The 16,854-nt window shown below is 37.0% G+C and overlaps 1 non-coding gene and 1 pseudogene across 2 annotated transcripts; one reads left to right on the top strand and one right to left on the bottom strand.

The window, feature by feature from the left end:
• Window positions 1-1,614: 1,614 nt before the first annotated feature.
• Window positions 1,615-13,414, bottom strand: LOC145636674 (nuclear poly(A) polymerase 4-like; annotated as a pseudogene). Its single transcript, XR_014114143.1, has 8 exons — window positions 13,259-13,414; window positions 5,423-5,446; window positions 3,725-3,838; window positions 3,461-3,524; window positions 3,024-3,353; window positions 2,769-2,933; window positions 2,275-2,563; window positions 1,615-1,937 (listed from the first exon to the last, which is right to left on the bottom strand). The product of XR_014114143.1 is annotated as a nuclear poly(A) polymerase 4-like (transcript).
• Window positions 13,415-16,381: 2,967 nt separating this feature from the next.
• LOC145637598 (small nucleolar RNA R71) lies at window positions 16,382-16,488 on the top strand. Its single transcript, XR_014114365.1, has one exon. It is a non-coding gene; the product is annotated as a small nucleolar RNA R71 (small nucleolar RNA).
• Window positions 16,489-16,854: the final 366 nt, after the last annotated feature.

The raw sequence follows: 16,854 nt of genomic DNA on the forward strand, positions 1-16,854 counted from the left end.
GACATTTCCTTTCAAAGCTCTTTTGTTCAGAGACGCGTGGACATTTCCTTTCAAAGCTCTGTTGTTCAGAGACGCGTGGACATTTCTTTCAAGCTCTTTTGTTCAGAGACGCGTGGACATTTCTTTCAAAGCTCTTTTGTTCAGAGACGCGTGGACATATCATCAAAGATCTCCTATTTTCAAGCTCTTTTGCTCAGAGACGCGTGGGCATCCTATTATCAAGCTCTTCGTTCAGAGACGCGTGGACACGTCATTCAGAAGATCATATCAAAAAGAAGCTCTATGTTCAGAGACGAGTGAACATCGAAACAACAAGGTGGCGTTCCCTGGATTATGGAGAGTTGTCACAAACAGCTGAAGATTGTTTCAAGAGAAGCAATCTTCAATAGTATCCCCTAGGATGTGGAATATTATCATGGCGGAGAGGATCGTTTCAGGCGAAGCAATCTTGTAATTTGGAAGCAGTTACGAGGCGTAGCAGTTTTCAAGCGGGATGGCATTCTCTAGCTTGCAGAGGGTCATCAAAACAACAGAGCAGCAACAATCGGTTACTTTCAGAGACGTGTGCTCGACGGTGCAAGATACGCGTTTCTTAACTCTTTTATCTGTTTAACTAATGCTAGTTTTGCAGGTATCGGCGTTACAAGAGTGATTTAGGATCACAGAACGTTCTGAGTCATTCTCCGTCCCTATCGATACTTTGACTTTCGTTTTCGAAACTTGCGTTTCTCCAAACTCAGTCAAAGTGGGGGCTTCTGTAGACACCCATTTGTGTCTCCCCAAAACCAAACCCGGTGATGAGTGCCTTTCACGTCGAATCATAATCGAATGAAACGAAAGTGTGGAAAGGTCTAGTGTTGCGGAAAGTTTTATTTCTTTTTCTCTTCTTCCTAATATTTATTCATGTTAGTATCATGTTAGGGTTAAAGCTTTGATTTTAAATGCTTAGTGACATGCTAGGGTTTGTTATTAATCTTGTTAGTATCATGCCTAGGATCTTGCTATTTTTATTATGCTTTAATATTAACATGAACATGATTATGATTATAATTGTTATAATTTATGATGATTGTGAATATTATTGTTATTATTATTTTGATGATAATTATTTTATTTATGATGATATTATTATTATTATAATTATTATTCATGATATTGATTATTTATTATGTTGCTTGATACTTATTATTTATTGCTTGATCACACCTTTTATTGCATGTTTAAAGGGAATTTGTACTTGTAACCACGCTTAATAAGATATTTGATAATCTTGTTTAGGGTTAATTGTGATTATAATTCAAGTGATCGCCAATAATAGTTTGTTTGTGCATTAAATTCAACCAACATAGATTAAACAGGTTTAGGGTTAATCCTATTGATTGCATGTTAGTCAGAAAGCGCACATGAATACGATCAGAATAAAGTAGAGGCTTATTATTAGGGCAGGTTCAATCTCTTTTAGGTTGGATTTGTACCATCATCCCCGAACCCTTATTTGGTTCATGACCTTATGGAGTTGACGATCTCTTGAATCGTTAAGGGGTGTAACCTTCACCTCGTGAACGGTTTACAAGTTCCTTAAAAACTTGTTGGCGACTCTTTTGCTCTATCTTCTGCCCTTTTGGACGCCACCGTACTTTAGTGTATGATCACAGTGGGGTTCAAGCTAGTGGGATTTTAAAGGCTTGAAATTATTCCATACAATAGTATATATACAATATCTCATAGTAATGAGTTTCTATTACAACAATTAAAATTGAAACTTAGAATTCATTTGTGACTAGTTGTAGTGGAATAAATTCCGAATCACTGATTGAAATCTTTAAAGAGCTTAAATATATCTTTCTTCCGTCCTTGAAATATTGCAGTGTTAGTTGTCAGCCTTTTTCTACCGTTTCTCGGTATTCATACATGGATGTCTACATAATATTTTCACCCTGCAACACATTAAAGCATATGCATCGATCAATACATCAACAAGTGAGTCTACATAAAATTTTAGATCAAAACTACTAACACTAGGGAGCCATCTCTCTTCCTCCCTAAGTTCACATTTTGTAGCCAAAGCCTCCAAATCCCTTCATAGCGTTAAAAACTAATAAGCTGATAAGCCAAGAAATTTATGATGGTTGTAGAAATGTAGGAATGATCTCCATTATCTTCTTACCAAGATGAATGTCATAACCAATAAACTAAAACTAGCAAGTACTAACATACAAAGAATAGATAAGCTTTATAATTTAAGGAGTTATTTTTTTAGGGTAATTAGTGTACCTGCAGTTGTTGTTGACTAAATAAATGAAGATATCCTAATCATGGGCAAGCAACAAGCTCAATCAACTCGACAAGCTGCTGTCCCTCCTGAACAACCTCGCCTTGCTGTTGAATTCCTAAGCTCATCAACTGTTGCGCGAATATCAAACTGTTGTCCCTCCCGAACAACCTCGTCTTGCTTCCTTTGCAAACCCATAAAAAATGCACAATGAAGCCTTTGCCTGGATGGATGAAACAAGTCATGTGGACAGGGATGGCACTGCAGTTTCCCAAGAGTATCACGTTCTATCTGAAAAGCACAACAGATAAAATAAGACCTATTCAGACAAAAACCAATAACGAAATGCAGAAGAGACAACTGGAATTCATAAGATAACAAATAACAATTGTGTGCAATGTAAAACAGCTTGACAAGCACCAATAAAGCTTAAGCCCCAGCAAAGACCAATAAAGCCACCACTAGTCCATTGCAGACAAAAACAAAAATGTCTTACCATCAGAGTCAACTGTCTAAATCGGGATTCTACCCAACCTCTCCAAGAACGCAAATCATCAGCATCAGCAGCAATTATGTCAACTTGTAGATAGTTTTTATAGCTCTCAAAGAACAAATATGGCTCAAACAGAGAGCCCCGGCGTGCCTTGTTAAGCTCAATATCCTATGATAATCAAGTAAAAAAAAACTTCATTAGTGTCTTCCGAGTGATCTTAAAAAAAGACAAAAAAAAAAAGGCTTCAAACCACCTTACCTGATAAATCTTGTTGCCAAACTCAAGCTGCTCCATCATTACTCGGAGAGTACTAGGAGAAACATTATAGCTAGAATTCATGCAAGGGTATGCAGGCGTAATGATAGGCATGTGATGAGTACGGTCCCGATGATTTTTACGAGGATCCCAAACTGGAAATCCAAGCTCTTTCTCTTCAATCTCACAAAGCATCACAGGGTTGGGCCAACGCCACTAGGTAAAGACCCTAAAAAATCGAGAAACCAGCATACTTGGTACTGCATTTGGATGCAGCTGACAAACTTGAGCAACTAGAATTGCCCAATTTACACCTCCAAGAAATCCAGTCACCTAAGCCAATAGATTAATGGAATTAGCAAAAGAGGAAGAAGAAGGGAAAAAAAACTAAATTGGGAATATTATCAACAATAGCAACTTGGAACAGCATAGAAACTCACATTTGAGTAAACACCTCGTTTTTTCGCCCAAAACTTAAAGACACCGAAGCCCAGTGTGGAAATGCTGAAAATAGAAGATAGTTTATCATTTATAATCATTCAAGGATCAAAGCAACAGCAAATGAAAGCTGCTAGTGGACCAATACTATAATCATATTGTAGTAAAAATATAAAATCTAAAATACAACAAAAATCATTAATAACTAAAAAAATGAAGGAATATAAAGCATTGCAAGGCTAAAGAAACCAAGTTTTCATGTGTACCTTGATGTTAGGAACTAACTTAAGAATTTGATCTGCAACCCTGCATCCATTTAAGCTTCGAACAGTAGCTTTGTCAACATTGTATAGAACCGAAACATCGGAAATATCCAAGTCCTGCAACAATGCTCATTTTAATTATCATGCTAGAGTCACACTATTATAATAATAACTTACAGGAAAAGAAATCAATCACAATACTACCAATGTACAATTCTCCAACAATATATATAATAGATCCTCTAAGTACACAATAGGAGATCATATGTTACTAGAAGAAAGAAGATGCAGCTAGTATTGGAATAGGATACTGTAACTAACTACCCCAAAAGAGACACTTCTACTGCCCTTTGCCAAAAAAAATGCAGTCCCGCAAGATATTATGCAATTACATGCTACAAACTTCAATAGTGCTGACTACAACAAATAAGGGGGATGGCATCAAAACAAGAACTACCAATTATAGTGTGAAAAAAATCAAAGTACTAGTTACTTCAGGAACAACCAAAACGGAAACACTAGCATAAAGAAGATCAATAGAGATCCCATCAAACTTAAATTTCATCACTGGAACATGCACATCAGGAATTGGTTGAAGCTCGGTCACTTCCACCACAAAACATCCTAGTAGAAAAGGGGCAGAAGACAATGGAACCCAACTTCCCAAACATCCTAGTAGTTCTGCCCATACTCTCAACTACTCAGAATGAAAGAAATAATTTTTTTTTTCTTTCAATATATAGGAGCAGTTTCACTGTCAATAAATTAGGCACCTGGACGAAGTGCAATGCTTATAAAACATATACAAATCATTTATAATAGCACTAGAAGTAGCATACACTGGACTAGAAAAGTAGAATTTCATACACCTACTAGAGATTATTCTACCAAAATTCAAATTAGCAGTTTAGACAAAGAGATAGATGTATTAATAAATCAAAGTGATTGATTCAATACAAGATAATTCCCACTCTATGAGAGATAGAGATGAGCTTTCCCAATACTCTTAGCTGTTATAAGATCAAAGTTCAACTTTCCAAGACAATAATGTTTGCAATATAACAAAGTATATTGTTGGTCTTGAATGGCTGGCAGATCTATACCATCCCACCAACAAATCTATAGTCACCTATTATTTCACCAACAAAAGTTTCCAAAATTCTAATGCTACATTGTGAGTAACCAAGTGAAAACTATCTTATTACACCTGGAATTTTTTGTTCAGCATAACTTCATATTAATTTTAATCAATACAGACAAATGTGATGTGCACCTGAAACCTCATGGAAAATCCTGTAAAATTAACAATTAACAGGAAAACTACACCGTCTTATTTTTATCATTAATAAAAATCAGCATAATGCATTCAGCCACGATTAAGCAGAACATATTCAAAATAGGAAAACCCCAAAACATTTGTTAAATCAGTTGCCTGGGTTATAGCGAAGCAGATGAAAATTAGGCAAAATTAAAAGGGGAAATTAAGCTACACTTAACAATATGAAAAATCCTTTACCTTAGGCTGAGAAAATTTAGAAAATCCAAACAAACAAGCCATATAAATCGCCATAAAACAAACAAACGACCCATTTTTTTTTAAAAAAAAAAAAAGGAAAATTTGAGGAACAACAAATTTGGAAATTGAAAGCACGAATTATGAACTGAAAAACGTTTAGTATCTAATTAAGTGTAGAAAGTTACCTGATGCACCGTCAATGAATTCTTCTAAGTATCGATATGGCGATGCTTGTTCTCTTTCAATTCAAAACCGTAAAAGGCCAAAGATTTTCCGATTTCAACCAGAGATTAAAGAAAATTCATTAGAAATTCGAACATTATACTATACCCTAGATTAATTCGAACCAGAGATTAAGGAAAAGCAAGAAAGTTTACCTATATTAATCGATGAAATTGACAAGTTGATGAAGAAAATTCCCACAATTTCCAGAACGAATTTAAACTAAGTGATGAATTAATCGGAGATTATTTTAGATTTTGGAATGAATTTGAGTGGAGAACACATAGATAGATGAGGCGTAGCAATTTAGCAATTCTGATGATATCTGACCTAGGCGGTTTAACTATAGGGACACGTGCGGGTCATGTGACTTTGTCGACGCTTTTTAGTGTCTATAGTTTACTTCGACTTGGAAAAGCGTCGACAATAAGCGGAATATAGATCTATACGTTGACGCTAGTACCACAGCGTCGAGGTAAAAGCGTCCATAAAATACTGAAATTGTAGTAGTGTAAATTGCCTTAAATTGTATGTTAGTAAAAGTGTAACACTAGTTAAAACACTGAGAGAGTATATCAATTATATATGGACGTAATTCAAGTAAATGATTTTTTATTTTTTAAAAATGTTTTCCTGATTGATTCGTATTTTAGGTTCTGATTAATTGATTTTTTTTAATTACCTCTATTGTATAAATAAAGGAAGATGAGTATTTTGGTCTTCACGAGTAAACACGAAAATCCCTTATTATGAAATACTTCATCCGTTATACTTGTTTCACTTTTCATTTCCGACCGTTTTAAATACTTGTTCCATTTTCTTATTTAAAAAGTTTTTACAATATTTAATTAATTTCTTTAACCTAGTGGACTCAACATAAATCATTTTTTTATTAATTTCATACTCTCTCCCCTCTATTCTCTCTCCTCCAATTCTCTCCACTACTTTTGCTTTTTACAATCTTTTATTCTTCCACCCACCCCACTACCTCAATATTTTATTACTTTCTTAAATTTCTCCTAAAACTCCGCGCATGGAGAAATGGAACAAGTATTTAAAAACGGATGGAGTAATGATGTAAAAATCATCAACAAAGATGACCAAATAGCAACATTCATAATGAATTTTATAATTTTAATACCGCAAAAAGATCGAAAATATTTTTAGCACCAAAAAAAGTTAAAATAGATTTATTTTACTAAAAAAAAATGATTTCACCACCCTTTAACGGATTCTATTCAAAAATTTGTTAATGGGGCTCATAATGTCCATGTGCTATCAATCTATTGATGATGCCTAATTGAAGATTATGTTGATGTTTTGGAAATAAAAGGAAAAAAAACCTGAAAAAACGAGATGTATTATGATTAGCACTCTCAAATTTCAAACTGACAGGCTAAAGTCGTATCACCTAATCAAAAGTAATTCCTAAATCCTCTAACTAATGTATATAGGGAAGTAGGGTCGAATCCACAGAGAAACGAGTCTTTCTATTCCTAATTAATATACTCTAGATTGTAATGTAACCAAAATATTATTATCGAAGGAAACTAAACTACGAAGATTAAGAATAAGGAGAAAACAATGAATAAAAGGCCTAGGGCATAGGTACATTCACCAATAAATAATATTCCAGGGTAAAACATAATAATCAATCATCAATGCATACATTAATCAGATCATAAAGGGCTTTCACTACGTATTACAATCACACAATTAATCTACCGGTATTAAATCTCATCTCTCGAATCTCGACTTAACCATTTATAAATTAACCTGCCTATTGAAACTAGACCTAAACATTAATTCTCATCTGTCGAATCTCGAATCAATATTGACAAACTAATGCATAAAAGATCTGCGCAAAACTAGTCATAGAGCACTAAATCAATCAATAGGAAATTAATCTAGCATTGACAATTAACAACAATAAATTACCCCTTCATATTATTTATGGATCCCCACAAACCCTAGAGATAGAGCTACTCACACATAATTAAAACTAAACTAATCAAAACAATAAACAAGACATGATCAAAGGAATAAAATAAATAACTAAGATTATGAGAAGAGAAATTGTTACCAAAGAAATCTGGAATTAAGAATAAAGTCAAGAACAAAGTATTAGAGAGAGAAACTAATCTAAAAGCTAAGTAGAGAGAGAAAATCTAAAAGAGAAGGTAATTAAAATTACGTTCAAAAATCGTACTTAAACCTCCCTAAAACGAATCCTAATTGAAAAACTAATCAGGTCCTCTAAAAACACGGGCCCAATCGAGCGAAGGGCCGCCCGATCGGGCCCGCCTTTTTCTCTGCGTACTCTTCTAAACAGTCGCGCCCGATCGAGCTAGCAGCTCACCTGATCGGGCGCGCCTTTGGCCACGCACCGGCACAACTCTCGCGCGCCACGCTCGATCGAGTTAAGCTTGCCCAATCGGGACTTTGCTTTACCTCGAGGCTTGGAACTTCGATTGGGCTTATTTCTTCGGCCCAATCCGGATACCCACTTAGGGTCTTGATCATTCGGTCCAAATACCTCGGTATCCCGATTACCGAGCCCTTAATCACCGGCTTGATGACTCTAACCGGCCTTGGGCTTCAAAGATGGTCGTGCTCCTCCAATCTCCGTAGTTGATCCATGAAAACCCGGGAAAATGCTCCAAAAGTGCAATTTCCTACAAAACTCAACCAAAACTACAAAAACACTAGAAAACACCAATTAGTAATAAAAGTGGCTCTAAAGAGCCAAAAACACTACTAATTATGACCAAGGGACGGGGGTAAAACACTATATAAAATAGACATATCAAACTCCCCCAAGCCAAACCTTTGCTTGTCCCTAAGCAAAGATCTCATCAATGAATAAATAAATATGCTTCACCCAAAAAAGTAAAAATCAAGCACAAACAATTCAGGGTAGATCCAATAAACATGCTTCAAAGTCAACCAATCAAATCCGTCCAATTACCCTTTTCTCCCTAACAATTGTCAAATAGAGCAAACCACAAGAGCATATAGAATTCAAGACTAGTGCTCACGCACTCAACTCTCATTTATGTGGCGAGTAAAAGATGTACTCGATCGCTCTCCAACCAACCCCTTTATTGTGAACAATGCCCTCCTAACTCACACTCTCGTGTGTATAAAAAGATGTACGCTCAACCTACTAATCGACTCGAAATATATCAAATCATAACTTGCATTGATAAACAACACTTTCACATTCATACAACTCTTATGCACAAAGGTCGGAAGGTCTTTAAAGCTTGTAATGTAATGCTAGGGTAAAGGGTAGGAATCATTTGGGAATAAGTGAGAGAAAAGCTATGCTTAAGGGAGCAAATCCTGGTATAACCCATGATCAAAATAAATAATGATCAACATCTCCTACACAACTCAACCCCAACAATAATCCACTAAATACAACTCCAAACAATATAAATAATTCTAACTCTTACAATTTCACTCATAAGATATAATAGTGAAGAACTGGAGTGAATAAACAAACTTTATTTTCCAAACTTGAATTTTTCATTGAATCTCAATTTTTTCTTTCTTTTGATCAACCTCCAACTAGAACATTTGAACATTGAACAAAAAAAATTTTCTTTTTGCTTTTTTTTCTTTTGAAGTTCACTCATTTTTCTTTTTTTTTTTTTTTATTCTTGAACTTCTCTTTTTTTTTTTCATAACATCATACTTTATTTTTTTCTCAAGAAGATATAACTTTTAAACTCATCAAAAATAAACATGATCAAGAACAAAATAACTTCTCAAAACCCACCCAAATTGTGCAAATAATAAGCACACTACAAACTCCCTCGCCTCACTCACTAATAGCTCCCTAGTAACCAATGGGGCAAATCGGCTTGTAATATGGCTAATAAACAACATATAGTCAAGGCAACAACATGGGTAGCGAGAAGAGAACAATGTATCTACAATCATCTGGAGGCTACCTAAAAGAATGAACGCCTTCTTCCTCCACAATGTGCATAATAATGAGTCATATAAATATTACTTATAGTTGCAAATCAATACTCAAATTCGTTGACATACCAGGAACTATCACACATTCCTAACCAAATCAACTAGTCAAGCACTATATTCACAAGTAGTTGGGCAAATTTGACGCATGTTAGGGTTCTAAACAATCAAACATCAAATCATGATCAACTAATCCACAATGCTTATCATCATATACCAAGAATCAAAACAAATTTTCTCAAGTATGGGGCACAGGGAAGCATGATTTATAATTCATTGGAACGTATTTTTGGATTTTTTTTATTTTTCAATTTTTTTGTATTTTTTTTAAAGGAAAACAATAAAACTACACTAGAAAGCAATAAATAGAGAAAAGGAAGAGAAGTACCCAAAACAAGATCATCCCCCCAAGCCAAATCAAGCAATGCCCTCATTGACTTGGGATTGTAGCTAGAGTAACTACTCCTCATCTTCATCCATCCTTGAATAGCCTCCCCCATGGCTTGGACCGGCTCCTCCATGGCTCGAACCACCACCTCCGTAACCCAAACCACATGCAAAATAGTTAGGGTCTACATTCCCCCCAAGCCCACCAAAAGGAGCATCGGTCCCATAACCGTGGACCGAAGAGTAGTCCACATAGGTACCAAAGGCACTTGGGTCCGAATATCCTCATTGAGGATATTGAAACCAATCAGGAACAAGTGATTCGGGGGGAATAGCCCCCCGACGTGCATAGTCATCATACATGGGGTATAAACCCCTCCCAAGGTTTCACTCCACATGCCCCACCCTCCTATCTAGGGACCCTACTCTAGTGTCTAGGTTTCGCACCATACTCTCCACTCTCCCTTGCCCCATCTCAATCCTATCAAGTTGGCTCCTAAAAGCCGAGAAGTCATAAGGGGCGTTTGGGTCGATGTTATAGTTCGTGGAAGAAGTGGGGATGTCATAAGTGTAGGGTTGGGGTGGTGGTTGAGGGTGAAATTGAGGTTGTGGTGAAGGTGGTGCCTGGTGAGCCGCTTGAGCCTCACCTTGGTTACCTAAAACAAAGGTGTAAGAAGGTTTACCCTTCTCAAACTTAGTCAAAACGGGGTTAGGCAACGTAAAGGCATTGTCCCTTCTACCCAACTCCCTTTGGATTACCCACCAAGTTTCACCCCCTATGACATTGATCCAGTTGAGGCTACCTAAGTAGGGTAAGTCCATATGAGTTGGGCCTACTACCTTCCTAAAGTTGTTAGGAACAAAGTTAAGGTGCTTGACCGCTATGTGGGTGACTAAACCGCCAAAATAAATAGGGGCCCTAGACCTACCACTCTCGGCCGCGTTGGCCGCTCGTTGGAAGTGTTAGGCTATCCTATGAGGTATGTTTAGTTTTTCACTCCTAGGGATCATGTAAGACCCTAACAACTCTAGTTCATCCCTCCTTACATTGGCGGGTTCATGCCTCCCAAAGATAGTGAGGCCAACAAACCGTTGCCAAAATTTTGGCACGGGATGTTGTATCCAAGTGCCCTTGGCATGTTGGAGGTTTAGATTAGCATCCCCCGTGAGGGATTGATAGACAACAACAATGCTGTCTTGAGACGGTTCAATAGGTCTATCCGATTTCAACTCAAATAATTTACCAAATTCTTTCAAAGTCAATCTCACATCATTATTAAGCAAGCGGAATTGAACATGAGTAATCAAAGCATTAGATTTTATCACATTAAAACTAGAAATAAATTCCAAAGATAGATAGTCATAAATAACATAATGCAATTGAAATAAACCGCTCATTCCGATACTGTAGGGAATATTTCAAGCATTACCCCTAGCTTGAACCCCACTGGGATCATACACTAAAGTACGGTGGCGTCCAAAGGGAAAGAAGATAGAGCAAAAGAGTCGCCAACAATTTTTAGGAACTTGTAAATCGTTCACAGGGTGAAGGTTACACCCCTTAACGATCCAGGAGATCGTCAACTCCAATAGGTCTTGAAACATGACTGGTAGTTCGGGGATGAAGGTACAAATCCAACCTAAAAGAGATTGAACCTGCCCTAATAATAGGCCTCTACTTTATTCTGATTGTATTCATGTGCGCTTTCTGACTAACATGCAATCAATAGGATTAATCTAAACCTGTTTAATCTATGTTGGTTGAATATTAATGCACAAATAAATCTATTATTGGCGATCACTTGAATTATAATCGAATTAACCCTAAACAAGGTTATTAATTATCTTATTAAGCGTGATTACAAGTACCAATTCCCTTTAAACATGAATAAAAGGTGTGATCAAGCAATAACAATAAAATATATATCAAGCAACATAATCATAATAATAATTAAAATAATCATAAATCATCATCATAACAATTATAATCATCATATTCATGTTAAAGCATAATAATAGCAAGATCATGGGCATGATACTAACAAGATTAATAACAAACTCTAGCATGTCACTAAGCAATAAAAATCAAAGCTTTAACCCTAACATGATACTAACGATCATAAACATTAGGAAGAAAATAAAAGGCATCATACTTTTAATCATACTTGATATTAAAAGTACCCTAGACATGATACTAGGAAGATCAAAATACCCTAACATAACACTAGGAATCATAATAACAATCTAAGCATGATTTCTACATCATAATATCAATGAAAACCATTAAAGCACTTACTTGGATGCCTCGTACCTCTTTCTAATAACAAAATACACACGTTAGTAACTTCAAGGAAAATAATAAAATCAAACAATGAAATTAAAGAATTGAAAGAGAGATTTGGGACCAAACCCTCAGAAATTAAACCTTTCACGTCTAGGGCGAAGGCAACTTCGAACAACGCTAGGTGTATCAAGGTCTTGTGAATGCGGAATTTTGTGAAAAAGTAGGTAGGTTTAGAAAAGAGAGAGAGAAGCTTTGGAGAGAATACGAATTAGAAAGAATAAGAATTGATGGTTGTAGATGAATCAAAACGAAGTTTTTAGGAGGCTATTTATAGAGAAAATTAGCCAAAAAGATAGAAAATCGAACCAAAGTTCTGACGCGAAAAAATGAGATTAGCGCCAGACGCTGACATTAGCGCCATACGCTAATGCTAGCGCAAGGCGCCAAACTTAGCGCCAGGCGCTAATGCTGGCGTTTGGCGCTAATTAAATTTCTGACGTGTTTTCTAAAATCAGATAGAAATTAACCGTACAGGAGGATAAAATCGTATTTTTCTCAAAAACACTTTTTTATTCTGATTAAAACTCTAAAAAGTCAACAAAAGTCAATTTATCAATGCTAATTGAATTAGGAATGAAAAGAACCTTCTAGAAGAATCTAGAAGGATAAAACCATTCCTAATTTCATTAGGTATGATAAATCCATATTAGGCCCTCCCCTAGATCATTGGGCCGCTTATAAGGCTCAAGCTGGGCCTAGTTTAGTAATTTGGCCATAACTTCCTCAATATTCATCGGAATTGGGCTTATAATATATCGTTGGAAAGCTCTTTTCAAGCCCTATCCAACTACACTACTATTGGATCCATATCATGGACCAACCAAACTATATTGGCTGTTTTCTTAAAATAGGTTTTCAAAAACAGAGAGAAAAGAAGAGAAATTAAAACTATCTGCAACACTAGACTTTCTACACTTTCACTTCATTCGATTATGATTCGACGTGAAAGGTACTCATCACCGGGTTAAGTTTTGGGAAGACACAAATGGGTGTCTACAGATACCCTTAAACAATTTTCTACCGGTTTATCGATTCCTAATCTAGAAAGCGTAGAATGATGAACAAAGCGTGTAGGAATTACCTGCCTCGAGATGAGGTTGAGCATCCTTTGCCGTTGTTCTTGTGAGGTCATCACCACCTCACTCCATCCCAAAATTTGCAGCTCCGGGTCAACCAATGGTGGTTGTTGTTGCCTTGAGCTTTCACCCCGTACGGTTCTAGATCTTTTGGAGGCCATTTTTGTGAGAAATGGTGGAATTTGAAGCTTTCTCTCTCTTAGGGTTTTGAAAAAAAATGAGAGAAAGTGGTAGAAATTTAGTGTAGATCGAAGGGAAAGATAAGAGGATTAAGAATATGTAAAAAAATTTGAGTTTGGATGGAAGAATTAGAGAAGATCTTGAAAAGAAGTAGAGTTTGAAGGTATGAAAATGGGGGTTTTAGAGAGAGAAAGTGATAAAGAAGAAGATGAAATAAGGAGAAAGTGAGAAAAGAAGAGGAAGAAAAGAAAATAATAGGTCGGTCAAAAAGTGGCGCGCCCGATCGGGCAAAAATATATTACTCTGAAAACTTAATTGCGCGCCCGATCGGGCACGAATACGAAGGGAATTTTCGCCCTTTGCTCGCCCGATCGGGCGAGATTCGCCCGACATATCTTTTCTCCTTACTCGATTTCTCAAAAATTGCGGCCGATCGGGCGAAAATAGCTTGATTTCCAACCTCACTTGCGCACCCGATCGGGAAAGCTTCGCCCGATTGGGCGCCCGATCGGGTGAAAATAAAGCTGGAATTTTCTTTACTTTCGCACCCGATCGGGCAAGCCTCACCCGATCGGGTCCGTGCCCAAATCGGATTTCTTCTTTTTTTTAACTTCTTTTCTTAAGTCTTCGTACCTGTTAAATCTATACATGTACAAAAACACTTGTAAAAGGTAAAATTGCACTCTCTCCTCTCTAAAAAAAATATAAATAAAAAAAAAATAGAGTAAAATAAAAGAAAAAACTAGTCTAGAAAGCAAGAAATACGGGTTGCCTCCCGCAAAGCGCTGGTTTATCTAGGTCCCGCACGAACTTCTTACCAAGTACACCTTGACCTAATGCTTGGTCGGGTGGTTTCTCACCCGGTCGAGCGATGTTTAGGCTACGATGCGGCTTCCTGACATACCCTGTGGGACGCCAATTCACCTTATCTAGTGGATCCTCCTTGACTTGGACTGGGGGTTCTTCAATGCTACGCACTAAAGATCCCACTTCGATCGAGGGTTGCTTCAAATTGTCACTGCATTTAGCACTTGCAACTCGATCCGGCAGAACACTCACCGTAGGCTCAATTTCCACAACTTGCTTGATTGATTCAACCTTTTCATCCTCAAAGCCAAGACCGATAGTGTAGAGGGCTCTTTCTATTGCATCAACTTCCTTCTGCCATTTGTCTATCTCATCTGAAAAGGATGCAACACAAGATATCGCCTCCAAGGGATCTTTTACAAGATCTTGGGGCTTGTTAGAATAAATTTGAACCACACTAACACTAAAGCACTTCTCCTCTATCATGGGGCTTTTAGGGGTATTATTAAGATTAAAAATAATTTTATCGTCCCCTACTGATAGTGTCAGTTTGCCACTTCTGACATCTATAATTGCTCCTGCAGTGTTAAGGAATGGTCTACCCAAAATAATTGGGGTTTGCATATCCTCAGCCATATCAAGAACGACAAATTCAGCAGGTATATAAAATTTACCTACTCTAACAGGAACATCCTCTAAAACACCTAAGGGGTATTTGAAAGAACGGTTGGCCATTTGTAGAGTAATATTAGTAGCTTTTAATTTACCCATATTTAACTTGGAACACACAGATAATGGCATAACACTAACGCTAGCACCCAAATCACACAATGCATTATCAATCATTAGATTGCCAATATGACAAGGGATATAAAAACTACCCGGATCTTTTAATTTAGGTGGAGATTTATTTTGAAGTACGGCACTACACTCTGCATTGAAAGCTACTGTCTCTACCTCACTAATAGACCTTTTTCTTGTCAATATTTCCTTCATAAATTTTTGCATATGCAGGAATTTGTGTGATTAGTTTAGTGAAGGGAACTGTTACCTTCAAATCTTTTACCATCTCTAGAAACTTACCAAACTGCTTATCCAAATTTGTTTTCAAGTGACGATTGGGGAATGGAAGTTTGATAACTGGCTTTGGAGTATCATTTCTCTTATCTGGAGTGGCCACCTTCCCTGGAGTCGTACCCTGTAATGTAAAATCAGTTATATTAGTACTATGCTTTAGCCCTGCAAGGCTATTAGCTACATTGTCAGGTTTAACGGAATCCAGATTAGCATTATTTATTAAAACAGGTTCATCATCTCTGGGCTTAGGGGGCCCTTCATAGTTTGAACCACTCCTTAGAGTAATTGCATAGGCTTGATCCGTAGGCCTGATCGGCTAGGCTGGAAAAGCTCCCTGTTGACGGGCTTGTATAGTAGCAGAAAGTTGCGCAATTTGATTATCTACAATTTTATTATGTGCTAGAATTGAACCAATTTGGGCATCTCTACTCTCCATGTGCTTCTGCATATTAACCAGCATAGCTCTAATTTCTACCAAAGCAGGGTCGGAAGATGAGGAGGATTGTTGTGGTAAGCTCTTCTGGCCAGCATTGGGGAGGTAATATTTCTGCTATTGTTGTTGTGGCACCTGTTCTTGTGGTGGATTTTGAATATTAGTACTCCGGTAGGAAAGGTACGGATGATTCTGGTACCCAGGATTGTAGGTGTTGGAGTATGTGTTATTCTGCCTATAAGCTTGAAAGGCATTAACTTGCTCCACGGAACTCCTGCAATCTTGTTCCCAATAACCTAGAATTCTACAATTTTCACATAAAGCCTCATTAGCATTATTATTAATTGCAGAAACATTAGCTACATTGGCAGTGCTAAGATTATCTAATTTCTGGCAGATAAAGGTTAATTGAGCTTGCAAAAAGGATACAAAGTCAACACTATGCTTCCCCTTGTTAGAAAAGCCTCTAGGATTCCCATATTGGGAATTATGTATCGCCATATCTTCGATAACTTGACCTGCATCATCAACATTAAGATTCATAAACCTCCCACTAGCTGCAGAATCTAAGATTATTCTAAATGAATTTCCAATGCCATTGTAAAAGGCTTCGATTAACTGCCATTGTGCCAAATTATGGTGAGGACATTCTCTTTGTAGGTCTTTGAACCTCTCCCAAGCCTCATATAGAGTTTCATCGGCTTCTTGGGCAAAGTTCTGAATTGCACTCCGTAGTACGGCTGTTCTCTCTGCAGGATAATATTTGTTATAAAAATTCAAAACAAGAGTTTCCCAGTCAGTTATACCAAGTGCAGTTCTATTTAATCCATTAAACCATAATTTGGCTTTTCCAGTCAAAGAAAAAGGAAAGAGAATCTCCCTGATTTGGTCTTGTGTGACCCCAGCTTGCCTGATGGTATTACAATACTGACAATAGTCTGCAATATAAAGATTTGGGTCTTCACCCTTAGCTCCACTAAATTGCTTCCTCTCTATCATCGTTATAAATTGGGGTTTAATCTCAAATTGTACCCCATCAAAAGCTGGAGTGGGAGTAAGGAGTGGAAAATCTATAAGCTTTGGTTGTGAGTAATCACTAAGCTT

The sequence above is a fragment of the Chenopodium album genome, chromosome 6 (genome assembly GCF_948465745.1).
Source record: "Chenopodium album chromosome 6, dcCheAlbu1.1, whole genome shotgun sequence".
In the NCBI taxonomy this organism is placed as follows: Eukaryota; Viridiplantae; Streptophyta; class Magnoliopsida; order Caryophyllales; family Amaranthaceae; genus Chenopodium; species Chenopodium album.